This window comes from Haliotis asinina, chromosome 1 (genome assembly GCF_037392515.1).
Source record: "Haliotis asinina isolate JCU_RB_2024 chromosome 1, JCU_Hal_asi_v2, whole genome shotgun sequence".
In the NCBI taxonomy this organism is placed as follows: Eukaryota; Metazoa; Mollusca; class Gastropoda; order Lepetellida; family Haliotidae; genus Haliotis; species Haliotis asinina.
The window spans coordinates 94,923,918-94,938,026 of record NC_090280.1 but is presented as its reverse complement, the minus strand read 5'-3'; the positions used below and the strand labels follow the sequence as shown (position 1 = coordinate 94,938,026).

Genomic DNA, 14,109 nt, shown 5'->3' with positions numbered 1-14,109 from the left:
TTGGAGTGTCTTGTTCACACTTTCTCATTAGTGGAAACGACTGCACATACCATACTGAGAAGAGGATTCCTATCTTTGGAAAGAAGAATGAGTCGTCCTTCAAACTTGAAGTACCTGCTTCCCTTTATCACAAAAGTGAGTTTCATACGCACACACATCATAGACATGTTGTTTTCCAAAGTATTTAAGTACAAAAGAAAGTGATATGGCAGCGGTGGGATTCGAACCCACGCCTCCGAAGAGACTGGTGCCTAAAACCAGCGCCTTAGACCACTCGGCCACGCTACCCATACACAAAAACTGTTATGAAACAAGTGTCCTAATAATCACACTACTCCTAAAATGACGTCTTTAAGACTGTATGTGGTTTCTTCTTCCATACCACATGAGACTTCCATTCAGTTCATGTACAACTATTTAGGTGGATGTAGCCCTTTGGTTGGAGTGTCTTGTTCACACTTTCTCATTAGTGGAAACGACTGCACATACCATACTGAGAAGAGGATTACTATCTTTGGAAAGAAGCATGAGTCCTGCTTCAAACTTCATGTACCTGCTTCCCTTTATCACAAAAGTGAGTTTCATATGCACATACATCATAGACATGTTGTTTTCCAAAGTATTTAAGTACAAAAGAAAATGATATGGCAGCGGTGGGATTCGAACCCACGCCTCCGAAGAGACTGGTGCCTAAAACCAGCGCCTTAGACCACTCGGCCACGCTACCCATACACAAAAACTGTTATGAAACAAGTGTCCTAATAATCACACTACTCCTAAAATGACGTCTTTAAGACTGTATGTGGTTTCTTCTTCCATACCACATGAGACTTCCATTCAGTTCATGTACAACTATTTAGGTGGATGTAGCCCTTTGGTTGGAGTGTCTTGTTCACACTTTCTCATTAGTGGAAACGACTGCACATACCATACTGAGAAGAGGATTCCTATCTTTGGAAAGAAGCATGAGTCCTCCTTCAAACTTGAAGTACCTGCTTCCCTTTATCACAAAAGTGAGTTTCATACGCACACACATCATAGACATGTTGTTTTCCAAAGTATTTAAGTACAAAAGAAAATGATTTGGCAGCGGTGGGATTCGAACCCACGCCTCCGAAGAGACTGGTGCCTAAAACCAGCGCCTTAGACCACTCGGCCACGCTACCCATACACAAAAACTGTTATGAAACAAGTGTCCTAATAATCACACTACTCCTAAAATGACGTCTTTAAGACTGTATGTGGTTTCTTCTTCCATACCACATGAGACTTCCATTCAGTTCATGTACAACTATTTAGGTGGATGTAGCCCTTTGGTTGGAGTGTCTTGTTCACACTTTCTTATTAGTGGAAACGACTGCACATACCATACTGAGAAGAGGATTCCTATCTTTGGAAAGCAGCATGAGTCCTGCTTCAAACTTGAAGTACCTGCTTCCCTTTATCACAAAAGTGAGTTTCATATGCACATACATCATAGACATGTTGTTTTCCAAAGTATTTAAGTACAAAAGAAAGTGATATGGCAGCGGTGGGATTCGAACCCACGCCTCCGAAGAGACTGGTGCCTAAAACCAGCGCCTTAGACCACTCGGCCACGCTACCCATACACAAAAACTGTTATGAAACAAGTGTCCTAATAATCACACTACTCCTAAAATGACGTCTTTAAGACTGTATGTGGTTTCTTCTTCCATACCACATGAAACTTCCATTCAGTTCATGTACAACTATTTAGGTGGATGTAGCCCTTTGGTTGGAGTGTCTTGTTCACACTTTCTCATTAGTGGAAACGACTGCACATACCATACTGAGAAGAGGATTACTATCTTTGGAAAGAAGCATGAGTCCTGCTTCAAACTTCAAGTACCTGCTTCCCTTTATCACAAAAGTGAGTTTCATATGCACATACATCATAGACATGTTGTTTTCCAAAGTATTTAAGTACAAAAGAAAATGATATGGCAGCGGTGGGATTCGAACCCACGCCTCCGAAGAGACTGGTGCCTAAAACCAGCGCCTTAGACCACTCGGCCACGCTACCCATACACAAAAACTGTTATGAAACAAGTGTCCTAATAATCACACTACTCCTAAAATGACGTCTTTAAGACTGTATGTGGTTTCTTCTTCCATACCACATGAGACTTCCATTCAGTTCATGTACAACTATTTAGGTGGATGTAGCCCTTTGGTTGGAGTGTTTTGTTCACACTTTCTCATTAGTGGAAACGACTGCACATACCATACTGAGAAGAGGATTCCTATCTTTGGAAAGAAGCATGAGTCCTCCTTCAAACTTGAAGTACCTGCTTCCCTTTATCACAAAAGTGAGTTTCATACGCACACACATCATAGACATGTTGTTTTCCAAAGTATTTAAGTACAAAAGAAAATGATTTGGCAGCGGTGGGATTCGAACCCACGCCTCCGAAGAGACTGGTGCCTAAAACCAGCGCCTTAGACCACTCGGCCACGCTACCCATACACAAAGGCTGTTATGAAACAAGTGTCCTAATAATCACACTACTCCTAAAATGACGTCTTTAAGACTGTATGTGGTTTCTTCTTCCATACCACATGAGACTTCCATTCAGTTCATGTACAACTATTTAGGTGGATGTAGCCCTTTGGTTGGAGTGTCTTGTTCACACTTTCTCATTAGTGGAAACGACTGCACATACCATACTGAGAAGAGGATTCCTATCTTTGGAAAGAAGCATGAGTCCTCCTTCAAACTTGAAGTACCTGCTTCCCTTTATCACAAAAGTGAGTTTCATACGCACACACATCATAGACATGTTGTTTTCCAAAGTATTTAAGTACAAAAGAAAATGATTTGGCAGCGGTGGGATTCGAACCCACGCCTCCGAAGAGACTGGTGCCTAAAACCAGCGCCTTAGACCACTCGGCCACGCTACCCATACACAAAAACTGTTATGAAACAAGTGTCCTAATAATCACACTACTCCTAAAATGACGTCTTTAAGACTGTATGTGGTTTCTTCTTCCATACCACATGAGACTTCCATTCAGTTCATGTACAACTATTTAGGTGGATGTAGCCCTTTGGTTGGAGTGTCTTGTTCACACTTTCTTATTAGTGGAAACGACTGCACATACCATACTGAGAAGAGGATTCCTATCTTTGGAAAGCAGCATGAGTCCTGCTTCAAACTTGAAGTACCTGCTTCCCTTTATCACAAAAGTGAGTTTCATATGCACATACATCATAGACATGTTGTTTTCCAAAGTATTTAAGTACAAAAGAAAGTGATATGGCAGCGGTGGGATTCGAACCCACGCCTCCGAAGAGACTGGTGCCTAAAACCAGCGCCTTAGACCACTCGGCCACGCTACCCATACACAAAAACTGTTATGAAACAAGTCTCCTAATAGTCACACTACTCCTAAAATGACGTCTTTAAGACTGTATGTGGTTTCTTCTTCCATACCACATGAGACTTCCATTCAGTTCATGTACAACTATTTAGGTGGATGTAGCCCTTTGGTTGGAGTGTCTTGTTCACACTTTCTCATTAGTGGAAACGACTGCACATACCATACTGAGAAGAGGATTCCTATCTTTGGAAAGAAGCATGAGTCGTCCTTCAAACTTGAAGTACCTGCTTCCCTTTATCACAAAAGTGAGTTTCATACGCACACACATCATAGACATGTTGTTTTCCAAAGTATTTAAGTACAAAAGAAAGTGATATGGCAGCGGTGGGATTCGAACCCACGCCTCCGAAGAGACTGGTGCCTAAAACCAGCGCCTTAGACCACTCGGCCACGCTACCCATACACAAAAACTGTTATGAAACAAGTGTCCTAATAATCACACTACTCCTAAAATGACGTCTTTAAGACTGTATGTGGTTTCTTCTTCCATACCACATGAGACTTCCATTCAGTTCATGTACAACTATTTAGGTGGATGTAGCCCTTTGGTTGGAGTGTCTTGTTCACACTTTCTCATTAGTGGAAACGACTGCACATACCATACTGAGAAGAGGATTCCTATCTTTGGAAAGAAGCATGAGTCCTCCTTCAAACTTGAAGTACCTGCTTCCCTTTATCACAAAAGTGAGTTTCATACGCACACACATCATAGACATGTTGTTTTCCAAAGTATTTAAGTACAAAAGAAAATGATTTGGCAGCGGTGGGATTCGAACCCACGCCTCCGAAGAGACTGGTGCCTAAAACCAGCGCCTTAGACCACTCGGCCACGCTACCCATACACAAAAACTGTTATGAAACAAGTGTCCTAATAATCACACTACTCCTAAAATGACGTCTTTAAGACTGTATGTGGTTTCTTCTTCCATACCACATGAGACTTCCATTCAGTTCATGTACAACTATTTAGGTGGATGTAGCCCTTTGGTTGGAGTGTCTTGTTCACACTTTCTTATTAGTGGAAACGACTGCACATACCATACTGAGAAGAGGATTCCTATCTTTGGAAAGAAGCATGAGTCCTGCTTCAAACTTGAAGTACCTGCTTCCCTTTATCACAAAAGTGAGTTTCATATGCACATACATCATAGACATGTTGTTTTCCAAAGTATTTAAGTACAAAAGAAAGTGATATGGCAGCGGTGGGATTCGAACCCACGCCTCCGAAGAGACTGGTGCCTAAAACCAGCGCCTTAGACCACTTGGCCACGCTACCCATACACAAAAACTGTTATGAAACAAGTGTCCTAATAATCACACTACTCCTAAAATGACGTCTTTAAGACTGTATGTGGTTTCTTCTTCCATACCACATGAAACTTCCATTCAGTTCATGTACAACTATTTAGGTGGATGTAGCCCTTTGGTTGGAGTGTCTTGTTCACACTTTCTCATTAGTGGAAACGACTGCACATACCATACTGAGAAGAGGATTACTATCTTTGGAAAGAAGCATGAGTCCTGCTTCAAACTTCAAGTACCTGCTTCCCTTTATCACAAAAGTGAGTTTCATATGCACATACATCATAGACATGTTGTTTTCCAAAGTATTTAAGTACAAAAGAAAATGATATGGCAGCGGTGGGATTCGAACCCACGCCTCCGAAGAGACTGGTGCCTAAAACCAGCGCCTTAGACCACTCGGCCACGCTACCCATACACAAAAACTGTTATGAAACAAGTGTCCTAATAATCACACTACTCCTAAAATGACGTCTTTAAGACTGTATGTGGTTTCTTCTTCCATACCACATGAGACTTCCATTCAGTTCATGTACAACTATTTAGGTGGATGTAGCCCTTTGGTTGGAGTGTTTTGTTCACACTTTCTCATTAGTGGAAACGACTGCACATACCATACTGAGAAGAGGATTCCTATCTTTGGAAAGAAGCATGAGTCCTCCTTCAAACTTGAAGTACCTGCTTCCCTTTATCACAAAAGTGAGTTTCATACGCACACACATCATAGACATGTTGTTTTCCAAAGTATTTAAGTACAAAAGAAAATGATTTGGCAGCGGTGGGATTCGAACCCACGCCTCCGAAGAGACTGGTGCCTAAAACCAGCGCCTTAGACCACTCGGCCACGCTACCCATACACAAAGGCTGTTATGAAACAAGTGTCCTAATAATCACACTACTCCTAAAATGACGTCTTTAAGACTGTATGTGGTTTCTTCTTCCATACCACATGAGACTTCCATTCAGTTCATGTACAACTATTTAGGTGGATGTAGCCCTTTGGTTGGAGTGTCTTGTTCACACTTTCTCATTAGTGGAAACGACTGCACATACCATACTGAGAAGAGGATTCCTATCTTTGGAAAGAAGCATGAGTCCTCCTTCAAACTTGAAGTACCTGCTTCCCTTTATCACAAAAGTGAGTTTCATACGCACACACATCATAGACATGTTGTTTTCCAAAGTATTTAAGTACAAAAGAAAATGATTTGGCAGCGGTGGGATTCGAACCCACGCCTCCGAAGAGACTGGTGCCTAAAACCAGCGCCTTAGACCACTCGGCCACGCTACCCATACACAAAAACTGTTATGAAACAAGTGTCCTAATAATCACACTACTCCTAAAATGACGTCTTTAAGACTGTATGTGGTTTCTTCTTCCATACCACATGAGACTTCCATTCAGTTCATGTACAACTATTTAGGTGGATGTAGCCCTTTGGTTGGAGTGTCTTGTTCACACTTTCTTATTAGTGGAAACGACTGCACATACCATACTGAGAAGAGGATTCCTATCTTTGGAAAGCAGCATGAGTCCTGCTTCAAACTTGAAGTACCTGCTTCCCTTTATCACAAAAGTGAGTTTCATATGCACATACATCATAGACATGTTGTTTTCCAAAGTATTTAAGTACAAAAGAAAGTGATATGGCAGCGGTGGGATTCGAACCCACGCCTCCGAAGAGACTGGTGCCTAAAACCAGCGCCTTAGACCACTCGGCCACGCTACCCATACACAAAAACTGTTATGAAACAAGTGTCCTAATAATCACACTACTCCTAAAATGACGTCTTTAAGACTGTATGTGGTTTCTTCTTCCATACCACATGAGACTTCCATTCAGTTCATGTACAACTATTTAGGTGGATGTAGCCCTTTGGTTGGAGTGTCTTGTTCACACTTTCTCATTAGTGGAAACGACTGCACATACCATACTGAGAAGAGGATTACTATCTTTGGAAAGAAGCATGAGTCCTGCTTCAAACTTCAAGTACCTGCTTCCCTTTATCACAAAAGTGAGTTTCATATGCACATACATCATAGACATGTTGTTTTCCAAAGTATTTAAGTACAAAAGAAAATGATTTGGCAGCGGTGGGATTCGAACCCACGCCTCCGAAGAGACTGGTGCCTAAAACCAGCGCCTTAGACCACTCGGCCACGCTACCCATACACAAAAACTGTTATGAAACAAGTGTCCTAATAATCACACTACTCCTAAAATGACGTCTTTAAGACTGTATGTGGTTTCTTCTTCCATACCACATGAGACTTCCATTCAGTTCATGTACAACTATTTAGGTGGATGTAGCCCTTTGGTTGGAGTGTCTTGTTCACACTTTCTCATTAGTGGAAACGACTGCACATACCATACTGAGAAGAGGATTCCTATCTTTGGAAAGAAGCATGAGTCCTCCTTCAAACTTGAAGTACCTGCTTCCCTTTATCACAAAAGTGAGTTTCATACGCACACACATCATAGACATGTTGTTTTCCAAAGTATTTAAGTACAAAAGAAAATGATATGGCAGCGGTGGGATTCGAACCCACGCCTCCGAAGAGACTGGTGCCTAAAACCAGCGCCTTAGACCACTCGGCCACGCTACCCATACACAAAAACTGTTATGAAACAAGTGTCCTAATAATCACACTACTCCTAAAATGACGTCTTTAAGACTGTATGTGGTTTCTTCTTCCATACCACATGAGACTTCCATTCAGTTCATGTACAACTATTTAGGTGGATGTAGCCCTTTGGTTGGAGTGTCTTGTTCACACTTTCTCATTAGTGGAAACGACTGCACATACCATACTGAGAAGAGGATTACTATCTTTGGAAAGAAGCATGAGTCCTGCTTCAAACTTCAAGTACCTGCTTCCCTTTATCACAAAAGTGAGTTTCATACGCACACACATCATAGACATGTTGTTTTCCAAAGTATTTAAGTACAAAAGAAAATGATATGGCAGCGGTGGGATTCGAACCCACGCCTCCGAAGAGACTGGTGCCTAAAACCAGCGCCTTAGACCACTCGGCCACGCTACCCATACACAAAAACTGTTATGAAACAAGTGTCCTAATAATCACACTACTCCTAAAATGACGTCTTTAAGACTGTATGTGGTTTCTTCTTCCATACCACATGAGACTTCCATTCAGTTCATGTACAACTATTTAGGTGGATGTAGCCCTTTGGTTGGAGTGTCTTGTTCACACTTTCTCATTAGTGGAAACGACTGCACATACCATACTGAGAAGAGGATTACTATCTTTGGAAAGAAGCATGAGTCCTGCTTCAAACTTCAAGTACCTGCTTCCCTTTATCACAAAAGTGAGTTTCATATGCACATACATCATAGACATGTTGTTTTCCAAAGTATTTAAGTACAAAAGAAAATGATATGGCAGCGGTGGGATTCGAACCCACGCCTCCGAAGAGACTGGTGCCTAAAACCAGCGCCTTAGACCACTCGGCCACGCTACCCATACACAAAAACTGTTATGAAACAAGTGTCCTAATAATCACACTACTCCTAAAATGACGTCTTTAAGACTGTATGTGGTTTCTTCTTCCATACCACATGAGACTTCCATTCAGTTCATGTACAACTATTTAGGTGGATGTAGCCCTTTGGTTGGAGTGTCTTGTTCACACTTTCTCATTAGTGGAAACGACTGCACATACCATACTGAGAAGAGGATTCCTATCTTTGGAAAGAAGCATGAGTCCTCCTTCAAACTTGAAGTACCTGCTTCCCTTTATCACAAAAGTGAGTTTCATACGCACACACATCATAGACATGTTGTTTTCCAAAGTATTTAAGTACAAAAGAAAATGATTTGGCAGCGGTGGGATTCGAACCCACGCCTCCGAAGAGACTGGTGCCTAAAACCAGCGCCTTAGACCACTCGGCCACGCTACCCATACACAAAAACTGTTATGAAACAAGTGTCCTAATAATCACACTACTCCTAAAATGACGTCTTTAAGACTGTATGTGGTTTCTTCTTCCATACCACATGAGACTTCCATTCAGTTCATGTACAACTATTTAGGTGGATGTAGCCCTTTGGTTGGAGTGTCTTGTTCACACTTTCTTATTAGTGGAAACGACTGCACATACCATACTGAGAAGAGGATTCCTATCTTTGGAAAGCAGCATGAGTCCTCCTTCAAACTTGAAGTACCTGCTTCCCTTTATCACAAAAGTGAGTTTCATATGCACATACATCATAGACATGTTGTTTTCCAAAGTATTTAAGTACAAAAGAAAGTGATATGGCAGCGGTGGGATTCGAACCCACGCCTCCGAAGAGACTGGTGCCTAAAACCAGCGCCTTAGACCACTCGGCCACGCTACCCATACACAAAAACTGTTATGAAACAAGTGTCCTAATAATCACACTACTCCTAAAATGACGTCTTTAAGACTGTATGTGGTTTCTTCTTCCATACCACATGAGACTTCCATTCAGTTCATGTACAACTATTTAGGTGGATGTAGCCCTTTGGTTGGAGTGTCTTGTTCACACTTTCTTATTAGTGGAAACGACTGCACATACCATACTGAGAAGAGGATTACTATCTTTGGAAAGAAGCATGAGTCCTGCTTCAAACTTGAAGTACCTGCTTCCCTTTATCACAAAAGTGAGTTTCATATGCACATACATCATAGACATGTTGTTTTCCAAAGTATTTAAGTACAAAAGAAAATGATATGGCAGCGGTGGGATTCGAACCCACGCCTCCGAAGAGACTGGTGCCTAAAACCAGCGCCTTAGACCACTCGGCCACGCTACCCATACACAAAAACTGTTATGAAACAAGTGTCCTAATAATCACACTACTCCTAAAATGACGTCTTTAAGACTGTATGTGGTTTCTTCTTCCATACCACATGAGACTTCCATTCAGTTCATGTACAACTATTTAGGTGGATGTAGCCCTTTGGTTGGAGTGTCTTGTTCACACTTTCTCATTAGTGGAAACGACTGCACATACCATACTGAGAAGAGGATTCCTATCTTTGGAAAGAAGCATGAGTCCTCCTTCAAACTTGAAGTACCTGCTTCCCTTTATCACAAAAGTGAGTTTCATACGCACACACATCATAGACATGTTGTTTTCCAAAGTATTTAAGTACAAAAGAAAATGATTTGGCAGCGGTGGGATTCGAACCCACGCCTCCGAAGAGACTGGTGCCTAAAACCAGCGCCTTAGACCACTCGGCCACGCTACCCATACACAAAGGCTGTTATGAAACAAGTGTCCTAATAATCACACTACTCCTAAAATGACGTCTTTAAGACTGTATGTGGTTTCTTCTTCCATACCACATGAGACTTCCATTCAGTTCATGTACAACTATTTAGGTGGATGTAGCCCTTTGGTTGGAGTGTCTTGTTCACACTTTCTCATTAGTGGAAACGACTGCACATACCATACTGAGAAGAGGATTCCTATCTTTGGAAAGAAGCATGAGTCCTCCTTCAAACTTGAAGTACCTGCTTCCCTTTATCACAAAAGTGAGTTTCATACGCACACACATCATAGACATGTTGTTTTCCAAAGTATTTAAGTACAAAAGAAAATGATTTGGCAGCGGTGGGATTCGAACCCACGCCTCCGAAGAGACTGGTGCCTAAAACCAGCGCCTTAGACCACTCGGCCACGCTACCCATACACAAAAACTGTTATGAAACAAGTGTCCTAATAATCACACTACTCCTAAAATGACGTCTTTAAGACTGTATGTGGTTTCTTCTTCCATACCACATGAGACTTCCATTCAGTTCATGTACAACTATTTAGGTGGATGTAGCCCTTTGGTTGGAGTGTCTTGTTCACACTTTCTTATTAGTGGAAACGACTGCACATACCATACTGAGAAGAGGATTCCTATCTTTGGAAAGCAGCATGAGTCCTGCTTCAAACTTGAAGTACCTGCTTCCCTTTATCACAAAAGTGAGTTTCATATGCACATACATCATAGACATGTTGTTTTCCAAAGTATTTAAGTACAAAAGAAAGTGATATGGCAGCGGTGGGATTCGAACCCACGCCTCCGAAGAGACTGGTGCCTAAAACCAGCGCCTTAGACCACTCGGCCACGCTACCCATACACAAAAACTGTTATGAAACAAGTGTCCTAATAATCACACTACTCCTAAAATGACGTCTTTAAGACTGTATGTGGTTTCTTCTTCCATACCACATGAGACTTCCATTCAGTTCATGTACAACTATTTAGGTGGATGTAGCCCTTTGGTTGGAGTGTCTTGTTCACACTTTCTCATTAGTGGAAACGACTGCACATACCATACTGAGAAGAGGATTACTATCTTTGGAAAGAAGCATGAGTCCTGCTTCAAACTTCAAGTACCTGCTTCCCTTTATCACAAAAGTGAGTTTCATATGCACATACATCATAGACATGTTGTTTTCCAAAGTATTTAAGTACAAAAGAAAATGATATGGCAGCGGTGGGATTCGAACCCACGCCTCCGAAGAGACTGGTGCCTAAAACCAGCGCCTTAGACCACTCGGCCACGCTACCCATACACAAAAACTGTTATGAAACAAGTGTCCTAATAATCACACTACTCCTAAAATGACGTCTTTAAGACTGTATGTGGTTTCTTCTTCCATACCACATGAGACTTCCATTCAGTTCATGTACAACTATTTAGGTGGATGTAGCCCTTTGGTTGGAGTGTCTTGTTCACACTTTCTCATTAGTGGAAACGACTGCACATACCATACTGAGAAGAGGATTACTATCTTTGGAAAGAAGCATGAGTCCTGCTTCAAACTTCAAGTACCTGCTTCCCTTTATCACAAAAGTGAGTTTCATATGCACATACATCATAGACATGTTGTTTTCCAAAGTATTTAAGTACAAAAGAAAATGATATGGCAGCGGTGGGATTCGAACCCACGCCTCCGAAGAGACTGGTGCCTAAAACCAGCGCCTTAGACCACTCGGCCACGCTACCCATACACAAAAACTGTTATGAAACAAGTGTCCTAATAATCACACTACTCCTAAAATGACGTCTTTAAGACTGTATGTGGTTTCTTCTTCCATACCACATGAGACTTCCATTCAGTTCATGTACAACTATTTAGGTGGATGTAGCCCTTTGGTTGGAGTGTCTTGTTCACACTTTCTCATTAGTGGAAACGACTGCACATACCATACTGAGAAGAGGATTCCTATCTTTGGAAAGAAGCATGAGTCCTCCTTCAAACTTGAAGTACCTGCTTCCCTTTATCACAAAAGTGAGTTTCATACGCACACACATCATAGACATGTTGTTTTCCAAAGTATTTAAGTACAAAAGAAAATGATATGGCAGCGGTGGGATTCGAACCCACGCCTCCGAAGAGACTGGTGCCTAAAACCAGCGCCTTAGACCACTCGGCCACGCTACCCATACACAAAAACTGTTATGAAACAAGTGTCCTAATAATCACACTACTCCTAAAATGACGTCTTTAAGACTGTATGTGGTTTCTTCTTCCATACCACATGAGACTTCCATTCAGTTCATGTACAACTATTTAGGTGGATGTAGCCCTTTGGTTGGAGTGTCTTGTTCACACTTTCTCATTAGTGGAAACGACTGCACATACCATACTGAGAAGAGGATTACTATCTTTGGAAAGAAGCATGAGTCCTGCTTCAAACTTCAAGTACCTGCTTCCCTTTATCACAAAAGTGAGTTTCATATGCACATACATCATAGACATGTTGTTTTCCAAAGTATTTAAGTACAAAAGAAAATGATATGGCAGCGGTGGGATTCGAACCCACGCCTCCGAAGAGACTGGTGCCTAAAACCAGCGCCTTAGACCACTCGGCCCCGCTACCCATACACAAAAACTGTTATGAAACAAGTGTCCTAATAATCACACTACTCCTAAAATGACGTCTTTAAGACTGTATGTGGTTTCTTCTTCCATACCACATGAGACTTCCATTCAGTTCATGTACAACTATTTAGGTGGATGTAGCCCTTTGGTTGGAGTGTCTTGTTCACACTTTCTCATTAGTGGAAACGACTGCACATACCATACTGAGAAGAGGATTCCTATCTTTGGAAAGAAGCATGAGTCCTCCTTCAAACTTGAAGTACCTGCTTCCCTTTATCACAAAAGTGAGTTTCATACGCACACACATCATAGACATGTTGTTTTCCAAAGTATTTAAGTACAAAAGAAAATGATATGGCAGCGGTGGGATTCGAACCCACGCCTCCGAAGAGACTGGTGCCTAAAACCAGCGCCTTAGACCACTCGGCCACGCTACCCATACACAAAAACTGTTATGAAACAAGTGTCCTAATAATCACACTACTCCTAAAATGACGTCTTTAAGACTGTATGTGGTTTCTTCTTCCATACCACATGAGACTTCCATTCAGTTCATGTACAACTATTTAGGTGGATGTAGCCCTTTGGTTGGAGTGTCTTGTTCACACTTTCTCATTAGTGGAAACGACTGCACAAACCATACTGAGAAGAGGATTCCTATCTTTGGAAAGAAGCATGAGTCCTCCTTCAAACTTGAAGTACCTGCTTCCCTTTATCACAAAAGTGAGTTTCATACGCACACACATCATAGACATGTTGTTTTCCAAAGTATTTAAGTACAAAAGAAAGTGATATGGCAGCGGTGGGATTCGAACCCACGCCTCCGAAGAGACTGGTGCCTAAAACCAGCGCCTTAGACCACTCGGCCACGCTACCCATACACAAAAACTGTTATGAAACAAGTGTCCTAATAATCACACTACTCCTAAAATGACGTCTTTAAGAGTGTATGTGGTTTCTTCTTCCATACCACATGAGACTTCCATTCAGTTCATGTACAACTATTTAGGTGGATGTAGCCCTTTGGTTGGAGTGTCTTGTTCACACTTTCTCATTAGTGGAAACGACTGCACATACCATACTGAGAAGAGGATTACTATCTTTGGAAAGAAGCATGAGTCCTGCTTCAAACTTCAAGTACCTGCTTCCCTTTATCACAAAAGTGAGTTTCATATGCACATACATCATAGACATGTTGTTTTCCAAAGTATTTAAGTACAAAAGAAAATGATATGGCAGCGGTGGGATTCGAACCCACGCCTCCGAAGAGACTGGTGCCTAAAACCAGCGCCTTAGACCACTCGGACACGCTACCCATACACAAAAACTGTTATGAAACAAGTGTCCTAATAATCACACTACTCCTAAAATGACGTCTTTAAGAGTGTATGTGGTTTCTTCTTCCATACCACATGAGACTTCCATTCAGTTCATGTACAACTATTTAGGTGGATGTAGCCCTTTGGTTGGAGTGTCTTGTTCACACTTTCTCATTAGTGGAAACGACTGCACATACCATACTGAGAA

The 14,109-nt window shown here is 41.7% G+C and overlaps 30 non-coding genes across 30 annotated transcripts; all 30 read right to left on the bottom strand.

Moving 5' to 3' along the window:
* Positions 1–206: 206 nt before the first annotated feature.
* On the bottom strand, positions 207–288 carry Trnal-uag (transfer RNA leucine (anticodon UAG)). The gene has a single exon. It is a non-coding gene; the product is annotated as a tRNA-Leu (tRNA).
* A 357-nt stretch (positions 289–645) lies between these two features.
* On the bottom strand, positions 646–727 carry Trnal-uag (transfer RNA leucine (anticodon UAG)). The gene has a single exon. It is a non-coding gene; the product is annotated as a tRNA-Leu (tRNA).
* A 357-nt stretch (positions 728–1,084) lies between these two features.
* On the bottom strand, positions 1,085–1,166 carry Trnal-uag (transfer RNA leucine (anticodon UAG)). The gene has a single exon. It is a non-coding gene; the product is annotated as a tRNA-Leu (tRNA).
* Positions 1,167–1,523: 357 nt separating this feature from the next.
* Trnal-uag (transfer RNA leucine (anticodon UAG)) lies at positions 1,524–1,605 on the bottom strand. Its single transcript has one exon. It is a non-coding gene; the product is annotated as a tRNA-Leu (tRNA).
* Positions 1,606–1,962: 357 nt separating this feature from the next.
* Positions 1,963–2,044, bottom strand: Trnal-uag (transfer RNA leucine (anticodon UAG)). The gene has a single exon. It is a non-coding gene; the product is annotated as a tRNA-Leu (tRNA).
* Positions 2,045–2,401: 357 nt separating this feature from the next.
* On the bottom strand, positions 2,402–2,483 carry Trnal-uag (transfer RNA leucine (anticodon UAG)). Its single transcript has one exon. It is a non-coding gene; the product is annotated as a tRNA-Leu (tRNA).
* A 357-nt stretch (positions 2,484–2,840) lies between these two features.
* Trnal-uag (transfer RNA leucine (anticodon UAG)) lies at positions 2,841–2,922 on the bottom strand. The gene has a single exon. It is a non-coding gene; the product is annotated as a tRNA-Leu (tRNA).
* A 357-nt stretch (positions 2,923–3,279) lies between these two features.
* Positions 3,280–3,361, bottom strand: Trnal-uag (transfer RNA leucine (anticodon UAG)). Its single transcript has one exon. It is a non-coding gene; the product is annotated as a tRNA-Leu (tRNA).
* A 357-nt stretch (positions 3,362–3,718) lies between these two features.
* Trnal-uag (transfer RNA leucine (anticodon UAG)) lies at positions 3,719–3,800 on the bottom strand. Its single transcript has one exon. It is a non-coding gene; the product is annotated as a tRNA-Leu (tRNA).
* Positions 3,801–4,157: 357 nt separating this feature from the next.
* On the bottom strand, positions 4,158–4,239 carry Trnal-uag (transfer RNA leucine (anticodon UAG)). Its single transcript has one exon. It is a non-coding gene; the product is annotated as a tRNA-Leu (tRNA).
* A 357-nt stretch (positions 4,240–4,596) lies between these two features.
* Trnal-uag (transfer RNA leucine (anticodon UAG)) lies at positions 4,597–4,678 on the bottom strand. Its single transcript has one exon. It is a non-coding gene; the product is annotated as a tRNA-Leu (tRNA).
* A 357-nt stretch (positions 4,679–5,035) lies between these two features.
* On the bottom strand, positions 5,036–5,117 carry Trnal-uag (transfer RNA leucine (anticodon UAG)). Its single transcript has one exon. It is a non-coding gene; the product is annotated as a tRNA-Leu (tRNA).
* Positions 5,118–5,474: 357 nt separating this feature from the next.
* Positions 5,475–5,556, bottom strand: Trnal-uag (transfer RNA leucine (anticodon UAG)). Its single transcript has one exon. It is a non-coding gene; the product is annotated as a tRNA-Leu (tRNA).
* Positions 5,557–5,913: 357 nt separating this feature from the next.
* On the bottom strand, positions 5,914–5,995 carry Trnal-uag (transfer RNA leucine (anticodon UAG)). Its single transcript has one exon. It is a non-coding gene; the product is annotated as a tRNA-Leu (tRNA).
* Positions 5,996–6,352: 357 nt separating this feature from the next.
* On the bottom strand, positions 6,353–6,434 carry Trnal-uag (transfer RNA leucine (anticodon UAG)). Its single transcript has one exon. It is a non-coding gene; the product is annotated as a tRNA-Leu (tRNA).
* A 357-nt stretch (positions 6,435–6,791) lies between these two features.
* Trnal-uag (transfer RNA leucine (anticodon UAG)) lies at positions 6,792–6,873 on the bottom strand. The gene has a single exon. It is a non-coding gene; the product is annotated as a tRNA-Leu (tRNA).
* Positions 6,874–7,230: 357 nt separating this feature from the next.
* Positions 7,231–7,312, bottom strand: Trnal-uag (transfer RNA leucine (anticodon UAG)). The gene has a single exon. It is a non-coding gene; the product is annotated as a tRNA-Leu (tRNA).
* Positions 7,313–7,669: 357 nt separating this feature from the next.
* On the bottom strand, positions 7,670–7,751 carry Trnal-uag (transfer RNA leucine (anticodon UAG)). Its single transcript has one exon. It is a non-coding gene; the product is annotated as a tRNA-Leu (tRNA).
* Positions 7,752–8,108: 357 nt separating this feature from the next.
* On the bottom strand, positions 8,109–8,190 carry Trnal-uag (transfer RNA leucine (anticodon UAG)). Its single transcript has one exon. It is a non-coding gene; the product is annotated as a tRNA-Leu (tRNA).
* A 357-nt stretch (positions 8,191–8,547) lies between these two features.
* Trnal-uag (transfer RNA leucine (anticodon UAG)) lies at positions 8,548–8,629 on the bottom strand. The gene has a single exon. It is a non-coding gene; the product is annotated as a tRNA-Leu (tRNA).
* Positions 8,630–8,986: 357 nt separating this feature from the next.
* On the bottom strand, positions 8,987–9,068 carry Trnal-uag (transfer RNA leucine (anticodon UAG)). The gene has a single exon. It is a non-coding gene; the product is annotated as a tRNA-Leu (tRNA).
* A 357-nt stretch (positions 9,069–9,425) lies between these two features.
* Trnal-uag (transfer RNA leucine (anticodon UAG)) lies at positions 9,426–9,507 on the bottom strand. Its single transcript has one exon. It is a non-coding gene; the product is annotated as a tRNA-Leu (tRNA).
* A 357-nt stretch (positions 9,508–9,864) lies between these two features.
* Positions 9,865–9,946, bottom strand: Trnal-uag (transfer RNA leucine (anticodon UAG)). Its single transcript has one exon. It is a non-coding gene; the product is annotated as a tRNA-Leu (tRNA).
* A 357-nt stretch (positions 9,947–10,303) lies between these two features.
* Positions 10,304–10,385, bottom strand: Trnal-uag (transfer RNA leucine (anticodon UAG)). Its single transcript has one exon. It is a non-coding gene; the product is annotated as a tRNA-Leu (tRNA).
* A 357-nt stretch (positions 10,386–10,742) lies between these two features.
* Trnal-uag (transfer RNA leucine (anticodon UAG)) lies at positions 10,743–10,824 on the bottom strand. The gene has a single exon. It is a non-coding gene; the product is annotated as a tRNA-Leu (tRNA).
* A 357-nt stretch (positions 10,825–11,181) lies between these two features.
* On the bottom strand, positions 11,182–11,263 carry Trnal-uag (transfer RNA leucine (anticodon UAG)). The gene has a single exon. It is a non-coding gene; the product is annotated as a tRNA-Leu (tRNA).
* A 357-nt stretch (positions 11,264–11,620) lies between these two features.
* Trnal-uag (transfer RNA leucine (anticodon UAG)) lies at positions 11,621–11,702 on the bottom strand. The gene has a single exon. It is a non-coding gene; the product is annotated as a tRNA-Leu (tRNA).
* Positions 11,703–12,059: 357 nt separating this feature from the next.
* Trnal-uag (transfer RNA leucine (anticodon UAG)) lies at positions 12,060–12,141 on the bottom strand. The gene has a single exon. It is a non-coding gene; the product is annotated as a tRNA-Leu (tRNA).
* A 796-nt stretch (positions 12,142–12,937) lies between these two features.
* Trnal-uag (transfer RNA leucine (anticodon UAG)) lies at positions 12,938–13,019 on the bottom strand. The gene has a single exon. It is a non-coding gene; the product is annotated as a tRNA-Leu (tRNA).
* Positions 13,020–13,376: 357 nt separating this feature from the next.
* On the bottom strand, positions 13,377–13,458 carry Trnal-uag (transfer RNA leucine (anticodon UAG)). The gene has a single exon. It is a non-coding gene; the product is annotated as a tRNA-Leu (tRNA).
* Positions 13,459–14,109: the final 651 nt, after the last annotated feature.